Raw genomic sequence first — 20456 nt, forward strand, 5'->3', positions numbered from 1 at the left:
GATCCTGTGTTCCCTCTAGTCTGGGGGCAGCTGTTCAGGCAGAGAGACATCCGCTCTGCATATCACTTCCTCTCTGGCCCCAGTGACCTCATCTGCAAAGTGATAGAGGTGAAGTTTGGCCTGTCAGTTCCTGCCATCAGGCTCGGACTCAGGCGGGCCTTTGGAGGGCAGAAGGGGCCACCCCAGTGAGACGCTGAGAAGTCCGCAGGAGGCCAGGCTCGGGGCTCCTCTCCTGCCCACTCAGGCAAAGCTGTTCCCCAGGTTCGGATCTGGCTTCAGGCGGCTCCGGCTGTTTGGCCATTAAGGGACGTAATAAATATGGCAGCTCATAAATGGGCTACCTGTATTTATTATGTACCACATTCATTAGATACTACATCTAACGGAGTGCTGGGCTCCCAGATGAATGCAGTCAAAGGAGACGTGACTCCTGGGACCAGCCTCAAAGAGGGGAGGCAGGTAGAAAAAGAGATGATGTGAGCTGGAGGGTGGGTGGAGATAGGGAAGTCTGGATTCCAGCTCCAGGGCGGGGTGCACTAGTGGACAGAGGGCTTTGGAGCCTGACAGAGAATCAAATCCCAGCTCTGCCAGGCTTAGCTGGTGGCCTGGCGCAAGTACTTGAATGGCATGCATATGAGTTTCCTTGTCTTTAAAATTAGTATAAAAAATAATGCCTTCCTCATGATGTATGGAAAATACTGAACACAGAGCTTGGCACATGGTAGCTGATAACAGCAACAGCAAGTAACAGCTGGCTCCCCTTGAGTTCTGACTATGTGCCAAAGAACATGCACAGTCTCATTTAATCCTCATAAAGCGCCTGGATGGTAATGTCATTTCCCTTTTTTAGGTGAGGGAACTGAACCTCAGAGAGGTGGGACCATTTGTCTAAGGTCACACAGGATTGAGCGCCTGAGCCAGGATTTGAACCCAGGTCTGTCTTAATGTGGAGCCTCAACTCTTAATCATCATTTTCAATGAATGCTAATTCCCTGGCCCCATTCATCCATTTTCCTCCAAACTTCAGGCCTGTCTTCACATCTCCTTTGCCACTTTATTTCTCATTAGCCAGGGGAGACAGCTTTCTGGGCCATCACCCACTGTGGGTCTGAGGTCCAAAGACCAACAACCACCAGCTCCTCCATCCGCAAGGACTTTTGACTATGAGGACACATCTCCATGGCTAATTGGCTAGACAAGAGTGACAGGCACATGGCACCTCAAATCGTTGCCTGGATCTCCACCCACCCACAGAGCCTTTTGGAAGCAAAGCTCATCACCACACAGTTTCCTGATTTACCTTTAAGGAGAGTGGGAACATAAAATCGTCTCTGGAAGGTGGATTGAGAAAACAGTGGAGGCCATTAAGTCCAAAGGCTTAGTTGTCCCTCAAGAAAGATGTTCAAAAGGCACTTATGAAGGAGACGTGCGGGGATGAAGGGGAATGCTAAAAGGAAATGACACGCCCTCCCTGGGGCGGGGTGAAAAGTCTACTGAGGTTTCCCCATTCCACGGAGCTGACGGTCAGGCGGGGAGAAGGGCAGTGTGGGTGCGGGCTGCAGGGTCACACAGGTCCTGGCTCCACCACTTTCTACCCTCGCGACCATGGACAAATCACACACCCTCCCTGGACCTTTGCTTTTGTGTCTGCAAAGAGGGGCCAGGAATGCTGATCTGCTGAGGGAATCCTGAGGATTTAGGATTAAATGAGAGCACATGTAGGTTGCCTCACTTTACACCGGACACACAGTGGCTCCGCCCCTTCCTTCCTCCGCCCCGCCCAGCTCCCAGGCCGTCCTCCCGCGGACTCTCCCAGACCCTGGCCAAGGGAGCCACCATTCTCCGTGTCAGGAGAGGGGAGGACTCCGATGGGGAGGATTTCTCCGCGGAGAGAATGAGCGTGGTTGGTGGTTCTCAAACTGGGTAGCACTATCCTAAAGCCATTTTCAGGATTTCAAATAATAACTCAGAAATTATCCCCTCACCACCCGCTGGATCAAGGGGCAAGTGTCTTGGGTTTTGGAGCAATTAAACCCCACTCCCCCACCTCGGCCAGGGAAGGTTGGGGGCTTACAGGTGGCTGTTTTATCATACAGCGTGACCCTGGATGCAACTGTCTCACGTATAACAAAGCCAGGTGTTTAAGGCTTTAAGGGGGTTTAAGGGGACCTTTTACGTGACACTACTTCGTGTAAGCGCTGATTTAGAATCCAGCCCTTGAATAACTCACATCACCAGCATTTCAATAAAAGAAGATGTTCTTGCTCATGAAAAGGTAGGGCAGCACTGGTTTGGCCCAACACCCTCACTGTGGAAATGGGAAAACTTTCATAAAAGGGAAGGGGATTTGGCCAAGTCACAGAACCAATTGGTGAGGGATCTGGGCCCAGAGCCCTGTTTCCTGAAGCCCAGGCGAGTGCCCTGTGGATTCTCTACACACTCAAATGTTTTATTTATTTTGGTAGTATACACCTTCCCTTGTTAGGATGTAAGCTTAGAAAGGCATGGGCTTGTTTTGTTCACTGCCATATTCCTAGTGTCCAGGGCAGTGCCCGGCACATTTGGGTCCTCAGTTCACACATCTGAATGAATGAATGAATGAATGAATAGTAGGAAAAGAGAAAAGAGCCATAAAGAATAGTAGAGACTTAGCAAATCAGAAAAATAGACAAAGTCAGAGAGGGAAAGATGGAGAAAGACTGAGGAGACAGGGAAAGACAGACAGCAAAGAAGGATATAGGAAGGGACAGACGGAGACTGAGAAAGATTTGATGCAGAGACAAAGTGGTGTGTGAGGGGGGCAGAGGTTCACGGGGAGCAACTGCAGACTTGTCACCTGGGCAGTTCTTTGGGTGTCAGCAGGACAGAGTCTCCCGGTCACAGGGGTTCCTGTATATTTCTTTTATGGGCCCAGCCTGTCCTGTAAGAGAAAATATTCAGTTACTCTAGGAAGTCAATAAGGAGCAGTTATCTTCAAGAAGCTGTTTATAAAACCCCGTCCCCCCAGACACACACATTCAGGGCAAGGGCCTTGCTGATCTGGGCCCGTTAGCGCTAATGAAAAGCTCTCAGCACCTGGTCCACTCCAGCTGGGGAGGCCCACATGGGGTGCCTGCCTTCTGCCCAGATGGTGGCTCCCAGGTGCCTTTCCTGGGGCTGCGTGGGGAACCACATCTTCAAAAGACTTCAAAAGACAGTTTCTGGCATGGGCTGCATCTCTGCTGATATGCTGTGTGTGGCTGGTGAACCGGGAGGAGAGGATGGGTGTAGTGGTCCATGCACCTGGACGCTACCTGGGCATCTGCAGTGATGCCTCAGCAGAGAGAAGGCCAGCACAGCCCTGTTCATCAAACACTCTCCCTGGAAATCCTGACTCCCAGGAGAGAGAAACTGGATGCTGGAAAGCATTCCTTAGCTTTGCATAAGGATCCACCAGAAGGCTCCTCTAGAGAGCCAGCTCTGAGCAGTAGAAATGAGGGCTTGATTTCAGCAGTCAAATGGGCCCAGATGGAGACCCCTGTTCTACCACACCTGTGAGGGAATTCCATGGCTGAGTCCTGCTCAAACACTTCCAGGAAAAATCTGAGGCCCGGGGAAGTTTGGGCTGCAGTGAGCATTCCTATGGGGAGGAAGGAGGAATTTCGGGGTCTCGGGTGCCAGTCAGATTCCCTCCCATTCTCATCAGTGGAGAAGCAGGTTGTGAAAGGTTCCTCTCCATCACTCCATCTCTCCATCCATCCATCCACCCATCCATCTATCCACTCAGCAGCTCCAACTATGTGCTGGGTGCTCTGTTAGGGAATGAAGACGCAAATAGGCAGGCACTCACACTTGGGTGGTGGCCGGGGTAGGGGACTGGAGGAGACATGGAAAGGGAGGACAATAGGGCTGGGGACCCACAGGAAGGAGGACAAACTCCACGGGTGTAACTCCACTGGTGGCAGTTGGGGAGGCTTCACAGGGAAGGGGAGGGAGTCTTGAGGGGAGGGTGTGTAGAGGTAGAGATGGGCAGATGGAAAGACAGAAGAAGGGGCCGCCTTCCTGAGAGCTCTCGGAGGCCCTGGGATCTGGTACCCATTTGACCTAAACATACACACGTGGTAAGCTCTTCAACCTCAGTGTTGGCTGTAGGGCTCTGGGCTGTATGTTTACATGCATGACCTCATTAAATGCAAGAACAACCCTAGGAAGTAGATATTGTACCATCACCCTCATTTTACAATGGGGAAACAGAGACCTGGACAGGGAAGTGACTTGTCTAACATCACCAACTAGTAAGCGATGGACCGGAAAATCCACGCCCAGGAGTCAGAATCAAAAGTAGCTTTCACAGAACGGGCTTCATCCACCCGTGTGATTACGGTGAATCCTCGTGACAGCCTTGCTAGGGAGCCTATTGCCTCACTTTACAGAAGGAAACTGAGGCTTAGAGAGGTAAGGGGCAAAGCTGAGCATCCTCCTGGGTTCTAGGCTCTTTCTCAAACTCCAGGCAAGATATTAGAAAAGCTGTGTTGGGGGCCAGGAGAGGGGAAGAGGGCAGAAGTCCAGCACCATCTGAACAGTGGTGGATCCTTAGAAATTGACCGTGGGGGTGTGGGGAGGGGAGGACAGTGTCACTACCTGGCAGGACACTGCTAGCTGAGTGGACATCTAGGGGGAGGAGCCCCCTGGGTCTAGGCAAGGCCCAAGGAGCTTTGGGTACAAACTCTGTCCAGGAATGGCTCACTGGGCAGCATGAAGCCAACTTAGGCTCCTTCCTAGATCTCAGGTCTCTGCGGCCTTAGGAAGGGGAGCCCCAGTGTCTAGTTCAGGGGTGGCACCCCACACCTGGCCCCAGAGCTCAGGGAAGCAGGGAGGAGGTCATCGTTTTCTCTTACCCCTGCTCCTCCCCTGCCCTATCCCAGCCCTGGTGCCTTAACATCACCATTCTCTGCCCAGCATCTCAGGCTGGGAAGGCCCACCTTCCTCTGGACGCTGAGGCTGGGATGAGAGGTGTGGGTGACATAGAGACCCACCCAGGGACAGGGAGGAAGTGCTGAACTCCGTTGGAATCTCTGGTGTCTCCCTGACGCCCCCTCCATCAGGATGCCCCGCTCCCTGATTTTTTCCTGACACAGCGAAGATCTACACTAAGGAGACGCTGGGAAAGGACAGCCTGGGAGACCCCTGTCAGGCTCAGCCATCACCCCTGCCTCTGCACAGCCCAGGTGGCACCTGCCTGGGCCAGCTCCCTTGAGACCTTCAGAAAGTCACTACCCTCCCCGAGATGCTAGGTTCTCCTCTGAAAACTGTAGTTCTCAATTTTGAAGCCAAAGGTGGCTGCAAGAATCTGAAGCTCATGAACAATGAAGTGATATGATGTGAAAACACTTGGAAAACTGCAAAGCACTGTTCCCGTGGGGAGTATTATTATCAGCATCATCATATATGGAAGAAAGTGGATGCCCAAACCACATTCACTTGTTATCAATGGAGGTAGGCGTGGGGCAGACCATGGACATATGGCTTGGTCAGGATGGATATACATTATCTTTCCTCTCAATGGCCCCAAAGTCAGACTAATCGCTACAATTTTGTGATAAACCTAATCATAATTAGCAGTGTTGAGCGTTCACTATGTACCAGACTCTGCTAAGCGTTTCTCCTGCATTCTCTTACTTAATCTTCACCTAGGAGGTGGGTGTCATTATTATCCCATTTTACAGATGAGGAAACAAAGGCTCAGCAGATAATTAACTGGCCTGGATTCACTCACATGGTTAGTAAGACATGGTCATGAATCAGACTGCTAGACTCTAAACCAGAGCTCCTGATAAGACACCAGACATTGACGTGGCACTAGAGACAGGACCCCAGAAAGGGAGTTCTATGTCTCAGTCTCCAAAATCTCCAGCTCAGTGCTGCTCTGCCCTGAATCAGGCAACCAGGCAGCATCCCAGAGAGCCAGCTAGCATCCTCCCCCGTGCCAAATGGAGGCCTCTGGGGGATGACCCCAACCTGCCATCCTTTGACAGATGGGAGCCCTGAGGCCCGGAGAGGGGCAGAGACGGGGCGAGGTCAGACAGCACCGCTGGGTTCTCCTCTGCAGGCCCCGGCCTGGGCCACACAGCTTTATTAATCTGCCTCTTCCACTGCCCCCAGATGGCGGCTCAGTCCCATCTGCACAGAGCAGGCCCAGGAGGGGTTCTCTGATTAGGAAGAACAGCTCAGTTCATAAATCACTCCTTTTACTTTCACCACCCCCACCGCCCGGGCAAGCTTTCTGGAGAGAGAGAAAAGGAGGCAGGTGGACAGGAGCAATGGAGAAGCCCCCACCGGAGGAAGCAAAGCTAGACCTGGGCTGGTGGGAGCCCAGAAATGTCTTGTACGAGCCCTGGCCAGGGGAAGGCGCTGTGGTGCAGAGCAGAGTTTCAGGGGGGCGCAAGGGAGCAGCCTTAACTCCAACAACCTGGGTTCCAATCAGTGTGGGCTCTGCCCCCAACAGGCTGTAAAACCTGGGCCAGCCTCCTCACCTCCTGAGCTTCCATCTCTTCATCTGTGAGATGGGGGTTCTCAGATCTAACTCCCAGGGTTATTATGCAGATCGAAAGAAATGATGCTGGTGAAAGCACTTTAGCGGCTGTACATCCCGTTCCTTCCTTCCTGGGCCCGCCTGGCACCTGCTAGTGCCAGCACTGGGCTTGGTCCAAGGCACGGAGGCCAGCGACTTCTGTCCCTCAAGGACTCACTCAAGTCTAGTGAGAATCAATAACCCAGTACTTGGAGAGGAGTGTTAACAGCCACATCAACCAAGTATCCTGGGCATTTGCCGGGCAGGACAGAGAAGCGAGCGCTGACCGCCCCGGGCCTGCAGGGGGCGCCTAGAAGCTGGGGGCCTGTGCATGGGGAGGACGACGCAGGGACCGACATTTATTGAGCCCCAGTGATACTGCAGAACATCGTGTCACGGGCGTTTACCTATAAAGATCCTACTCAGTCCTCCAAAGAGACTTGCAAATTAGATGATATTACCATCGTTCCCTTTTACAGAAGAGGAAACTAAGGCTCTGAGGGGCTAGAAAGGTCCCAGAGCCAGAACTGACACTAGGCTTGCCTGACTCTAAGGCCTAGATTTTCCTTCGTCAGAACTTGGGGCTGAGGCTTGTCAGAATAACAATGCTTCTTGTCATCAGGTTCAGAGCTGATGCGGGTGGGGAGAACTGGCTGTGCCTGCTGGGCCTCATCCCAAGACAGACGGTCTCATAAACAAGCAATTGGCCCCAAATCCTGGCGTGCCTGGTGATAGCACGGACGTGGGGACACGGACACAGCTGATGGGGAATAACATCTAATTAGGCTCCCGGAGGTACAGCCTGCGGTCGATGTGTTGGATCCTAAATGACAGCCTTCCCCGGCCCCCACACTCATGGAGTCTTGAATGTCAAGGAAGCAGAGAGTGGCTGCAGCTTCTGGGAAGGCCCGGTCCCTAGTCTGTGAGCCAAATCAGGCCTGGGCACGGCATCCCTGCCACATGCCGTCTCCTCTGCCCCACAACTCCCACAGCGCCTTTCCATCTGAGAATCTTCAAAGGAGGAAGCCTTAGTGAGGGCTGACTCCAATTTCCTCTTTTCACACTGGGGGATGCTGAGGCCCAGAGAGGGGCAGGGCTTGGCCCAAACTCACACAGCCGAGCCAGAATCAGGAGATCTTGATTTTAAGCCCACTGGTCTTCTCACCACTCAAGGCCGCCTCCTAAGACTAACATCTTAATTTAGTTTGACTTCTAAAAGCATTTTACCCACATTATTTCATTGAACCTTCCAATCCTCCCCAGGAGATGGGGGTTCCTGCTTTACAGATGAGGAAACCAAGGCTCAGAGAGATGAAATCCTGGCCCAAACTCACACAATAGGTTGGAGGAAATTCTGGAACAAAGCAGGATTCCTGTCCTGCCCTGGCTGTCCTCCAGAGGTGTGTGGCCCCAGAGACTCTAAGTTGCTGGTCCCCAGAGTGACCCTTGCTACACTCCACACCCTCTGCCCCATGGACCTGGGCTGGACTCAGGCCACAGAAGGCACTCATCCCAGACACCTCCTGGCTCCATCCTCCTGGCTTTACACTGAACTGGCCTCTGGGGACAAAGACTCTGCACCCGTTTGTAGAGAATTTGACTTGCCATAGTCAGGGCGCTGAAGGCAAGGCCACCTGGGCAATCTGAACTTGAGTGTGAGCATAGAAGGGTGAAGGTCGCTCTGTGTATCAGGAAGAGGATTTGGCCTCAGGACACCAGTGTCCAAGCCCAGTCTGGTACCCGACAGTGAAGCGTAGCTGGAGCAGGACAAAGGCTTGAGTTCCAGGGCCAGGAGGGACAGAGGAGGGCAGGATGAGGACACCTCCCGCCTCCTGAGGCCAATCCTGCCCTGTCCCTGAAGCCCAGCTGAGAACCCCTAGGAAAGTTTCCCCAACTGGCTGCTCCGAGACCGGAGATGGGGGAGAAGCAAGTGTGAGGAGGAGACAAGGAGATAATCCAAGCAAACAACGGGTCCCAGGACCCAGGGAGAACAGGTGCAGTCGGGCACACCTGGGAGATCCTTCCGGAAGGTGGCAGGGACACTCGGGTTCTGGGAGGTGTTGTGGGCACCAAGGGGACAGGGAAGAAGGTCAGCCCCCAGTGGGGGAGCAGACAAGCCACAGCCACCTCTAAGGCCCTGGGGAAGAGGCTGCAGGCAGAAGCTGGTGGGCAGCCTGGCTGTTTCCACGAGATCCAGAGAGCGTCTGCCTCGTGACCTCCCTGGATCGCCAAAGGACAAACTCCCTCCCAGCCAACCGTTACTTTTGTGGTTAACTCACATCAGAAGGCATTTCATTCATTTGTAGGTTCTTTCATTCATTCCTTGTTCAGTAAGCACTGTTGGCCTCTGCAGGAAACCCACAGCCCTGCCAGACCTGGGTCTGGGGGATCCACCCGCAGACAGCCTCTGCGGCTCCTCGGGTATGGAGAAGCGTCCCTGAGCCCCGAGCCTCCAGGCAGCCCTCTCCCCAACGTGGGTTACCTGCCCAGCCTGGTACAAACAGTGACTCCTCATAACTCCTCTGCCTCACCTGGCTGAGTCTGTCTCCTTCCTCTCCAGGGTGCCTCCCAGAAGCATTTGTTAAACTTCATGCTAACCAGAGTCTGCATCCAGTTAGCTCTTACTATATATCTGGCCTTGAACTAATGGCACAGAGATCCTCACAAGAATCCTAGGGAGTGGGTCTGCTCCCCACTGACCTGTCATTGAACCGGGTTCAGAGACGGTGAACAGCCTGCCTCAGGCCACTCAGCCAGGCTGTGGGTCTGGTCTGACCCTAAAGCTGAGCTCTTAGCAGGGGTCTCTCAATTTCCCCCCACCCCTTTGGCATGGTCCATGGACCCCCTTTTAAATACATAAAATAAAATTCGTAGGATTAAACTATATAAAATATGGTTATCAATATATTTTTTTAATTTATCATATGCAAATGCTTCTTCATTAAAACATTAAGTTCAAGATCCAGCGATGGTTTTGATCACTACTGTATTTTCAAGAAATCTTCAACAACTGGGGGGTGATATGAAAATATCTGCTTCTATCTCTTGATGGCAAATGACAAGGACAGCTAATCATGTGGCTGGTTGCCCGTGATCATCGTTGGAGGAAATGCTCAATAGCAGTTAAATGTTAGTGAAAGTAAAGATACAATTTTTTCCCCAAGTTCACCAATCCCTCGAGTTCCATGTGAGCCATGGACCCTGGAACGGGAATTCCTGCCTTAGACACAGTCCATCCCTGATGGTAACAGCCCTTTCCATCTGTGGCTCATCAATCCAACTTGCCACTCAGTAATTTCCACCCCTCCTCAGACAAAGGATGCCCTTTCCCATCCATCCCCACCCCCAGCACAGGGGTAGAAAGTTTGCAGCAGGAGCAAATGGGACCATGGCAGCAGGGAAGAGGAGGAGGGTCAGAACCCTAAACTGACTGTAGCCAAATGTGGCCCCCTTCCTGCGCAGGGAAGGCCCAGCCAGCTTGGATGGAGGGTAAGGCCCGGGAGTCAGCCAGTCTGAGAAGCCCCTGGAGAACTTATTAAGCCCTCAGACTTCCAGGCTCCAGCTCTGAGATTTGGATTCTGTGGGCTGGAGGAGGGGGCCCACCAGTCAGTCTTTCCTTCTGGTATACCCCTGGGGGAGCTCTACACTGTCAGGTTCAGAGACCTCAAGGTGAGAAGCCCCCTGAGATCTATCTAGGAGGCAGGGGCTCCAGGCAGGCTGAACATAATGCCCCCCAACTCTAGGATTGTAAGAGGGTATAACCAGCCAATGGCTGGCTGCCAGTCAGATGCCCAGCATCCTTCCCCTATCACTTTCTGCAGCCAGAGCCCAGGTTCCCCGATGTTACCCAGCATCATGGCCTCTTCCTGGCTTCCCATTTGCCGTCTCCCCTCCAAGAGGAGAACACTGGACAATGATTCCACACCACCGGCCTCCTGCTGGGACCAGCCAGCACGTGTCTGGAGTGGAGATTTTAAGTCTCTGGAAATTCTCTTTTTGGAGAGAGCTTGGGGCCGGGGCAGTCTTTTCTGCTTCCCCCAGGGGTTTGAGAGGGAGTGAAATACTGGAAAGTCATTGAGAACTGCTGAAGTGTCCCCCGGCCAGGAGTGGGGGCTCTGGGCCTCTCGACGGCCCACTGAATCACCTTCAAAGATCACAGTCCCCATGGAGATCAGAAGGAACTGGCAGGATTGGCCTCATCCCCTCGGGCTCACTTCCTAAGAGGGCACTCACAGGATGAAGTGGGGGAGGGGCGGAAACCATAGGCCACCCTTGCGGTTTGCTGGTGCATCTGTGCTAGCTGGAAAAGGAGGCTGCTGCAGAAAGTAACTCACAGTCACCCTCATCCTGGAGCCAAGGAGGCTGATGTCCAGAGGGGCAGGGACTCGCCTGAGGACACACAGCAGAGTCAAGGCTAGACGGCACAGTCCAGACTCCGAGCCTGAGCGCTCCCTGCTGCACATGGTGTGGGGGGAACCAGCCTCAAAACACATCCCAGGCAAAGCCAGGCCCCAGGAGCCATCGTCCACTCATGCCATGATTGGAGGGGGCAGGGATGGGGTACACTGGACATGTCCTCAGAAGTTACCATCGCTGGCAGAGCTTCCCCACCAGATACAAGCCTTTGGTGGCTGGGGCTGAGTCTCCCGCTTTCTCTGAGTCCCCTCAGGGCACACAGTGTGTCCTGGATGGAATATTATCCATATAAAAACTGCTCCTTCCTCAGAGGTGCCAGGAGCCATGCTGAGCACCATTTCAGCATCATCTGAAATGGATGAATTAGCCCAAAGTTACCCAGGAGTACACAGAACCCCAGAGAAGCTGAGTAAGTTTCCCACGGTGGCCCAGCTGGTGAGAGCAGAACTGAGGTTCAGATTTCAACCCAGACAACACTCTGGCAAGGCGGAAACAAGTGAAGAGAACAAACTGGCAGGTGTGAGTCTTGGATTCAAGTCCAGACCCTTGAAAACTGGGGGTAAGCCTGCCCTCTCTCTGACCCTCGAGTCCTCTGGCTTTTTCTCACGGCCAGCTGCATCTAGAAGCCTCGGTGGGGAGCAGGGGCCCCCAACCCTCCCTCCCACTAGCTCTCCCTTCCCATGTTTCATCACCCCCACCAGGGCCAGAGCAGCAGGAGACCCTTTGAAAGACTGGATAATCCATCCCAAAATATGCAGGACTGTTGCTGGGGCAACCTGGCTGCCACACAGCCCAGATTTAAATATTTAATGGCTTCGCGGGTATTAAGGGGCCCTGGGAACTGGGCGGGAAAGGGCACAGGTCTGAGCTTGGCTAGGAGGGTGGGGGAGCACTGGCAGCTCCTGCTGGAGCAGCCCCCCAACCCCGACCCCTGTCAGAGAAGGGCGTCCAAGGCTCCTGGCTTCTGTTGCTACACTAATTGTCTGACAGGACAAAACAGGAACCCAGGCAGTGGATGAGACACAGAATGCCACTGAGGTGGGTAATGGGAGGGGACGAGCCCCAGGGGAGGGAATTTCTCTTTTGCAGGTGGACTGTTTCCCATAAGTGTCTACTGTGCAGTGGACACTGTGCTAAGGTCTTTCTTACATTCTCTCCTTTGAACCCCACTATCATCCGATGAGGCAGGCATATTATTGTTCCCAATTTACAGCTGAGCGAACTGGGATCAGAGAGGTGAAGTGACTCGCCCAAGGTCACACGGCTGATGAGTGACAAACTTGAACTCAAGGCAAGGTGGCTCCAAAGCCAGTGCTCTGTCAGCTACATCCATGCGGAGCCAGGACCAGAAACACTGCTGATAGCTAGTAACTGTAATGGCAGGCAGGCATGAAGTCCTTTCTGCAGGCCGGGCACTGCGCTAAGGGCTTTACGGGTTCTAATTCACTTAACCTTCACAACAACCCTGTAAGGGAGGCACTGTTGCCCCCATTTTACAGATGTGGAAACAGGCCTCGAGAGGGCAGATCAGACACCAAGCTCACAGGGAAGCAGAGAAGCCTGTATTCAGGCCTCAGTGGGATATTCAGGAGCCAGTGTTCTTCATCCAGCTCTTAGCCCACGTTTAGAAAGGCTTTTGTTGTTTAGAATATAACAATGACAAATTAATACAAATCACATCGAAAATGCTTTTTCACCCTGGTGCTTTGTCCACATCATCCTAAGATGGATAGGAAAGCGAGGGGAACGTCTTTCAACTACTTTGTAATAAAGACTAATCACTTTGAGGTTTGGCTTCAGTGATTTGCTCTACACACAAGGCAGAGGCACACAGACGGCAATACAGACACAGCCTCACAGACACACAGACAAACGCATAGACAAACATACAATACACAGACACATATAGACAGAGATATAGGCACACACATAGGTACATACACAGGCACACACCACAGATACACACACACACACACAGATGCGGCCTCTGGTCACTTTTCGCCTGACTGAACTGACTATAGTGTCATGAAAGAGGTAGAAAAGACATCCAAAGTCATTTGGCCAATGCCTCTGCCAACATCAAGACTATTTTCTTAAAGAGCTTCAGGAAGGAGGACAAACCCCACAACCTCATTCTGATGTCTCCTCCTTAAGAAGGGAAGTTCTTCCTGGCATCTAACCAAATTCCCTCCTGCTTTACATTACTCACAATACAACTCTTACCCTCAATACTCTCTGCTTTACAGCTCCCAAAGCCCTTCTATTTTTATGCTCTTGCTAGACCCTCACAGCCATCCAGTGAGGCATGCAGAGCAGAGATGATCATAATATTTTATGGGGAGTGGGGCCCAGAGAAGTTAAGGAGCTTGACTTAGATAACACAGCTCCTATTGGAGCTAGGCTTCAACCCAGGTGTTATGCTGCTGATTTCACGGCTCCTGGAACTTCACCAGGTGCTGTCAATGTCCTGTCGATTTCACTGTCTTCTCTGCAGTGAGCTTTCCTGGATCTCAGCCTCCCAGAGTTCAGTGAGGGGACCGCACTGGCTCTGGCTCACTTCCCTCCTGCCTGAGTGATGCCGGGGGGCAGGGTGAAGGGGAGGACTCTCAAAGCTGGATTATTCTGGTGCTCCTCCACCTAGAGGGAACCAGTATCCTTCCTCCCCAGACAGAAGGTTTCCTGTGCTGAGAGCAGACTGGCAAGGCTTCCCCTGACTTCTCACAGCATTGTCCACCTCCTGGTGGGGGAGGGGGGTGGTTCCTTGAACTCCCCAGGGACCAGGAATTGTCACTAGAGCAGAAATCAAGCCCTGCCCTGAGACTCAGGCGCACGGGGTGCACTGTCCCACTTACATTTGCTTGGTAGTAAATATTAACGACACCAGGTCTTCCCAGGGCAACTGCAATTGATTCTAGGCACCTGGCCCAAATTAGGGAGGCCACAACCCCTTCCCATAAGAGGAATGACTACAGGTATTTGGAGCTCAAGTTATGGAGGGAAAACAATGGAAAAACAGAGAGACCATGACAGAGAGTCCTGCCTAGCTTGAGAAAAGCCTGAAAGGAAATGAATCAAAGGGAAGATTCTGGGCTGGGGCCCTGAGCAGACGAACAGGCAGGAGTCAGAGAGACCTGTTTTCTTTCCTCCCCATAAAAAAATCATCCCAGCTGCTCCTGGAAGCCCTCAAGAAAGATGCGGGTCAGGCATGAGAGTAGGGAAAGGCCTGGGCTTAGACAGAGCAGGCACCGGCTCAAAGGGAGTGCTTCGTCCTTCCATAGAAGCCTGGTCGCCAGTTTTACCAAACATCACTGATTTCCAGGCCAGGAAGGATGCTGGCGGTCCGGGCAGGAAGCCTCAGAGATGGGCATGTATTTGGATCTTACAGAGCTCCAGGAGAGGATTTCTACTTCCTTTTGACAAAATAATAATAATTAATTAAGAATAATAATAATAAATAAAACTTCTCCAGGTGTTGGTTTCTCCATCTGTAGAAGGGGACAGACATCTCCACACCTTGTTCATCCAATGGGCTGCTGGGGTCTGGGCAGCCCTGGTCAGCCTGTCTGCTGCAGCTTTGGCCCGCCTGCTGCAGCCTTGGCCTGTCTCTGAGGATCTAGTGGATGACAGATGAACCATGCAGAGCATATTACAAGCCAAGGATGTGCCTGCCCTCGGATTAGCCAGCTGTGCCTGGAAGGCCTCTTCTGTGCTCTGCTGAGGCCCAATAGTCATTAGAAGGGACAGAGGTCTGGTGTGCGGTGAGCGTGTATCTGAGCTTGTCATGATTTCTGTATCCCTGGGGAGTGGAGGGTGGCAGCGATGGTGGCCGTGATAAGAGTTAACACAGAGTGTTTACTATGTGCCAGGCACAGTTCTAAATGCTTCATATTTATTAACTTACTCTATTTTCACAACACTCTGGGAGGTAGGTATGATTATTATGCTCATTTTACAGATGAAGAAACCGAGGCACAGAGAAGTGAATTAACTTGCCCCAAATCACACAGCTATTAGGCTGGTATTTGAACCCAGGCAGTTAGTTCTGGTATCTGGGTTCAGAGGGTGTCCAAGATGTCCCGAAGCTGGTGGGGCAAACCATGGAGCGCTCCAGAATTAGGAAATTCACTAAAAAAAGAAGGTGTTGCAGTGGGAAATGGGGGCTCAGGGTCTAGAACTTGCTATGCCACTAACCAGCCAGGTGATGTCAAGCAAATTACTCAGTCTTCTGGGGCTTCTCTGGAAAGGCAGCTTGCAGAGTGGCCAAAGGCATCTGAATGACCAGATGGAATTGCTACCTCTATGGCCTTGGCCCCTCTGAGCCTTAGTGAACTCTGCAGTCTTGCAAGTCCTCTGAATGTCGAAGGGACCATGCTACCTGAGGCATGTAAAGTTCTAGAAGTGGGAGCTTTCATTGTTCATTTGGAAGCCAAACCTTTTTCTCATCCACCCTAGGCCCTGAGCCACAGTTTCGTGGCTCTCAATGCCAATGCTGAGCAAACATCTGGGTGTCATTGGCTGTACTTTCAGTGGAAAGGACTCACATGTTGCCCTTTTAGAAGTGGAAATGGTGGCCTGGATATTTGACCAGCAGACCTCATCATTTAAAAGCGTAAATACAGCCCAGTGTGTAGCCTCCAGAGCTAAGAAATGTCAGCAAAATAAAGGGGTTGGGGCTTAAGAAGGCCCCAATGAAACAAGGACTCTGGGGGCAGAGGGCAGGGGGTCCCCGGTGAACATGGATCTCAGGGAGCGTGGGATGTGTTTGAGCGTGGTGGTGAGGGAGGCCACACACCCACTCACACATGCTTCAGCCGCCCTGCAGAGCACACAGAGCAATGTGCCCGTTGCCTGTGTGCCCCCTACTTGGTTGAGGAGGAGGAACTCAGAGAGGGCCATAGAAGGGGACTTTAGGCCAGGCTCCAATCAGGCAAATCAGTACTTTTCCCACAGCTCCAGAAGATGTAAGGATAAAAGGTCTGGGATCTGGATTCAGTTTTGAACTTCATGGCCAGCCAGCAAGCTCTGTGGCTGGGCCAAGGCCCCTCTCTCTGTCTTGAGTCCTGGGTGCCAGGCTCCCCCTCTGCCTCTCCATCTCAGAGTCTCAGCTCTCTACTTCATCTGCACTCTCTCCTCTGAATGTACACACAGACACACACACACAGACACACACACACACAGACACACACACACATACACACACACACACACACAGTGTGACCACTTCCTCAGAGGTGAAATGCTACCTGCTTATGGTGACCTGGAACACTTTTCTCTTAAAGCACATCTCACTGGGAGCCTGGACATAAATCCCCTACTCCTGCCATGAGACTCTGACCCCCAGCAGGCGGCGGCCACATTTAATTTAGAGGCTCTACACGTGTGAGCCATTGTACAAAGCCTGCTTGCCCAAGGCAACCTCAGGACTGCCGGGGACCTGCTGGGAGCAGAGGTCCTGGGGAGCCTCCTTGCTGGGAAAAGGAAGAGGCTGGCAGGTGTTTCATTTCCCCCTGGCTGCCCAGTAATTAAGAAAGAGGAAGACTCAGCAAGTCCGAGGGGCAAGGCAGGAGTTTCCCAGGGACCCGGTGAAGCAGAGAAGGGTGGGTGCCCAGAGCAGGCTTTAGAGCTAGGCTGTCCTGGCTCCAGTCTGAGCCTGTCCCTGTGTGCTTGTGTGATCTTGAGCAAGCACCTCTGTGCTCCTCCACAGGGACTCCAGAGCCACCAGGGCCCTTTTCTGGGAGGCCCTCTAGGGCCACCAGGTGAAGATGGGGGCCTGCAGTCTGCTGCCACCACCCAAAGTAGAGTGGGGGTGTCCTGGTGGGTGGGCTCACACTTTCCCGTCTTAGAATGTCAAGGCTTGAGGGGCCCCTGAGGTCCTAGAGTCCATCTGCTTCATGGTACAGGTGATGGCTCTGAGGACCCGCCCCCAATCAGACAGCACGTTCTGAAGGGCGTCAGCATTGTGGGTTGGTCTGCAGCCTGTTTCATTCTCTGTAGTTCACCTCTCAGGTGAGCCGTGGCCAGGACCTGTGTCTCAGAGGTGGCACTCAGGCTGGGCCTCAATCCCAAGAGGTTCCAGGGAGTGGGTACCTCTCATGCTCTATGGGCGTCACCTGCCCCCTCATTTAATCCTCACAACATCACTATCAGTATCCCAGCTTCATCCCCTCGGTGAGGCGAGACTCAGCTGCTCAGACAAGGAGAGATCTTGCGCAGTCGGGGGAGGAGGCAGAGAGCTAAGACAGGAGCCATACCTGACCAACAGCAGAGGGCCCGGCCCTGAGGCTGCCACCTGTCCCTGCCCAGGGACAACTTGTCCCTGAGTTTCCAGAGGACAATGGGACACTTCGTCCTTCCCCTCGTCATTCTGGCCTCCAGGTACCAAGCCTGGGGGACCACAAACAACCAGCTTTGGTTGAAGGAATCCTCTACTGCCTGGTCACTTACTTACCCCCATCACACCCTCACAACAGCTTACGAGGCACCACCCCCACACACACCTTGCTGAGCTCACCTCTGACCACCCATTTCCTCCCTCACCCCATTCCAGCCAGCTCTAGCCACACTGATCTCTTCTACCTGTAAGCACATACCTACCCCAGGACCTTTGCACCTGCTGGTCCTTCTGCCTGGGACTCTCTTTCCCTCTGATATTCCCCATAGTGTGTTCACTCACTTCATTCAGGTCTCTGATCAAATTCCTCAGGGGGATCTTCCCTGACCACACCAACCATGCCCCCTGACAGCCTAAAATAGTCCCTCTCTCCAGTCACCATCTGTCTCCTTGTGGCTGACACTTATCTCCAACAAAGTTTGCTTCTGGTTTTTTTTCTCTCCCTTCCCTTGAATGCAAGAAGGCAGCAACTTTGTCTGTCTGGTTTAATCACTGAATCCCAGCATCTGGTACCACACCTGCCATGAAGTGAGTGCTCAATGGATGTTTAGGGGAGGGAGGAAAAAGGAATAGGAGGGCAGGAATCAAGCTCTTTGTGGACCTCTTTCATATATTTCTGATTTAATCCTTGCTAGAACTCTATCAGAAGATGCAGGACCAGCTACAGAATCCATGAGGCCCAGGAAAAATGAGGAGTCTCTTATTCAAAAGTTATTAAAAATTTCAGGATGGCAACAGCCAGAGCATTGAACCAAGTGCAGGGCTCTGTGCTCTGCCCAGTTTGCATACTTGTTAAGCTAGCCCCGAGGAGGTGTAGTTACCATTTCCATTGTACAGCTCAGGGACTGGAGGATCAGAGAGGTGTAGTGACTTGCCCAACATCACACAGCATTATATATATTATGGCTTAGAACCTCACAAACTCTCCCTCCTCAGTTCCTGCAGTGGCTATGGAAGGAATCCTGTTATCCCCACACATCTGGAAATCTGGGGACCCACCCCAAAGAAGAAAGTGGGAGAGCAAAATTGCCTATAAATCTCCTGTTTCACCTCACATATTCCTGCCATAGATACATATATATTGCATTTTACAGCAAAATATATCCACAGTTGTTTACTATAAAAATGAGGTATTATCTTCCAGATCTTCCAGACTATTGATGTTCCGTTAGTACACACAGGCCTAATCCTGAGAGTTTGGGTACCCTCCTCTGGCTTGGGGAGGAGTACCCCAGGCACTGTGGGCACCCTCAACTCTGCTGAAAAAGCACCGTCCTAGGTGGAAGATCCTAGCACAAACTCAGCAGCCAAAATGCACGATAAATGTTGATTTCATCCCCTCACTCATCGCCTCCTTCCTACTTGGTCCAAAGGAAACCTCTTCCAGGATGGCCCCAGACCCAGATGGTGGGGCGCCTTGCACAGATCTCATTATTCCTGTGGAGAAAGGGGGAGCCTCCATCCTGGGGAAATGTGCCTCGGCCTGTTAGCGACAAGAGAAGAGTGCTATTACCCTGCTCAGCCAGCCAGGTTCGCGCGTCATGCTAATTGGAACACGTAATGGTTTGTTAATATGGTCTAATTTGGGGAGGTCAGGATACTGGGGTCTCTGGGGTGGGGGTTTGGCATGGGGGAAGGGGCATCTAATGGTACTGCCAAGGAGGGCCGGGAGAGAGGCTGAAATGCTCATTGGTTTTTGGTGCTTGCTTTGCAAAATGATGTCTCAATCCAGCATCCAAAGACTTGCAGTCTGTTGTGCTGCTGTGTGGGAGTGTGTGTGCGTGCGTGCATGTGTATACGTGTGTGTGTGTGTGTGTGTGTGTGCACATGGTCATTGTGATGGTCAGCGGGTGTGGATGCTGTGTGCACGTTCATGGTGCAGGGGTGTAGGCCTAAGGGGAGCGGGGAGAGAAGAGAACGCAGCTGAATCACACCTAAAGGCAGAAAGCTGTGGTCTAATTTTGAGAATGCAAACAAAGACATCTATTTTCCCAGGACTAGCTCACCCAGCCCCTATTAACACTAATTAGGAGGACTGGGAATTCCCTATAACTTCATAATTACTGTTCACAGACTTCACAGGGGCCATGAAGGAAATGGAACACCCTGTCCTGTTTTCATAGCCAAGGTGACGATGGTTCAGGTGATCACTCCATCCCTCTGCCCCAGCCACCAGGCACCAGGATTCCCCCAGGGGCCCCAGATGCCCAGGATGCCCAAGAGGGCAGTCAGTCTAACAGCGGTGGGGGGCCGGGGGTCCCTCCTGGGCTGCTATAACTGCCTTATGTTAAAGGGTTGTCTAAGTAAGTAAAGCCTCTGGGGAAAATTCGCTGACATTGGGGGCTGGAAGAAATGAGGCAGGAGTCCAAGGAAGAGGCGGGCCTACTCAAGAAGACACCTCAAGTTTGGCCTTGGACCTGAAGGTCCAGGAGTGAAGAGATCACTCCAAGCGGATGCTGACCCACTGCTGCCGGCCCAGGCCACCTGTCCTGGACACCCACCCCGCCCATGCCCACCTGGTCTTAGCCCCTGTCCATTAAGATGTACCACATTTTAAAGGTGGCGCCAAACAGTTGACGAGATCACAGCAGTGAATTCACAGTGTCATTAGACCCCCTCCCCTAGCCTGCCGTACCCTGCAGCCAGACGTCTGAGGAAACCACAGTGAAGCCATTACGGGGACCCCTCAGCTGCTTGGCGGCGAGGTGGCCACTTTTGCCAGCTGACAGGCACAGGGACTTCCCAGAAGCAGCAGTGCCAGCCCTTCCCACAAGCCTCATTCATGCACACAAAGACCCTCTCCCGGCCTCCCCTGCAGGCACTGCGCCGCGAGGGGCCGTGGGGAGCAGGCACCAACACAGTGCGGCTTCCCCAGGTGTCTGCCTGTGCGGCGGCCCCCACTGGTGTGATCTTCCCAGCCCCCGCCCCCAGGAACCGCTGTCTGTCTGTCTAGGGCTTGGAGCCTGGCTCTGCTTCCAGAAGACAGGTCTTTGTTCTGCTTAGAACTGGAGATTCTCCATTTATTAGGGAGCTTTATTAAAGGCCACTTTCTTAATCATATGAAAAGGACTGAAATGGTATCAGATATTAACTGCCTAT

At 52.6% G+C, this 20456-nt stretch overlaps 1 protein-coding gene across 9 annotated transcripts in view; it reads right to left on the reverse strand.

Moving 5' to 3' along the window:
• TSPAN18 (tetraspanin 18) overlaps window positions 1–20456 on the reverse strand; it is a 171660-nt gene that overhangs the window by 20496 nt on the left and 130708 nt on the right. For all 9 annotated transcript variants that reach the window (XM_074372132.1, XM_074372133.1, XM_074372134.1 and 6 more), the window contains one exon: window positions 2837–2920. The gene's annotated coding sequence lies outside the window, so the exon portion shown is untranslated. The remainder of the gene's footprint in view (window positions 1–2836; window positions 2921–20456) is intronic.

The sequence above is a fragment of the Camelus bactrianus genome, chromosome 10 (genome assembly GCF_048773025.1).
Source record: "Camelus bactrianus isolate YW-2024 breed Bactrian camel chromosome 10, ASM4877302v1, whole genome shotgun sequence".
Classification (NCBI taxonomy): Eukaryota; Metazoa; Chordata; class Mammalia; order Artiodactyla; family Camelidae; genus Camelus; species Camelus bactrianus.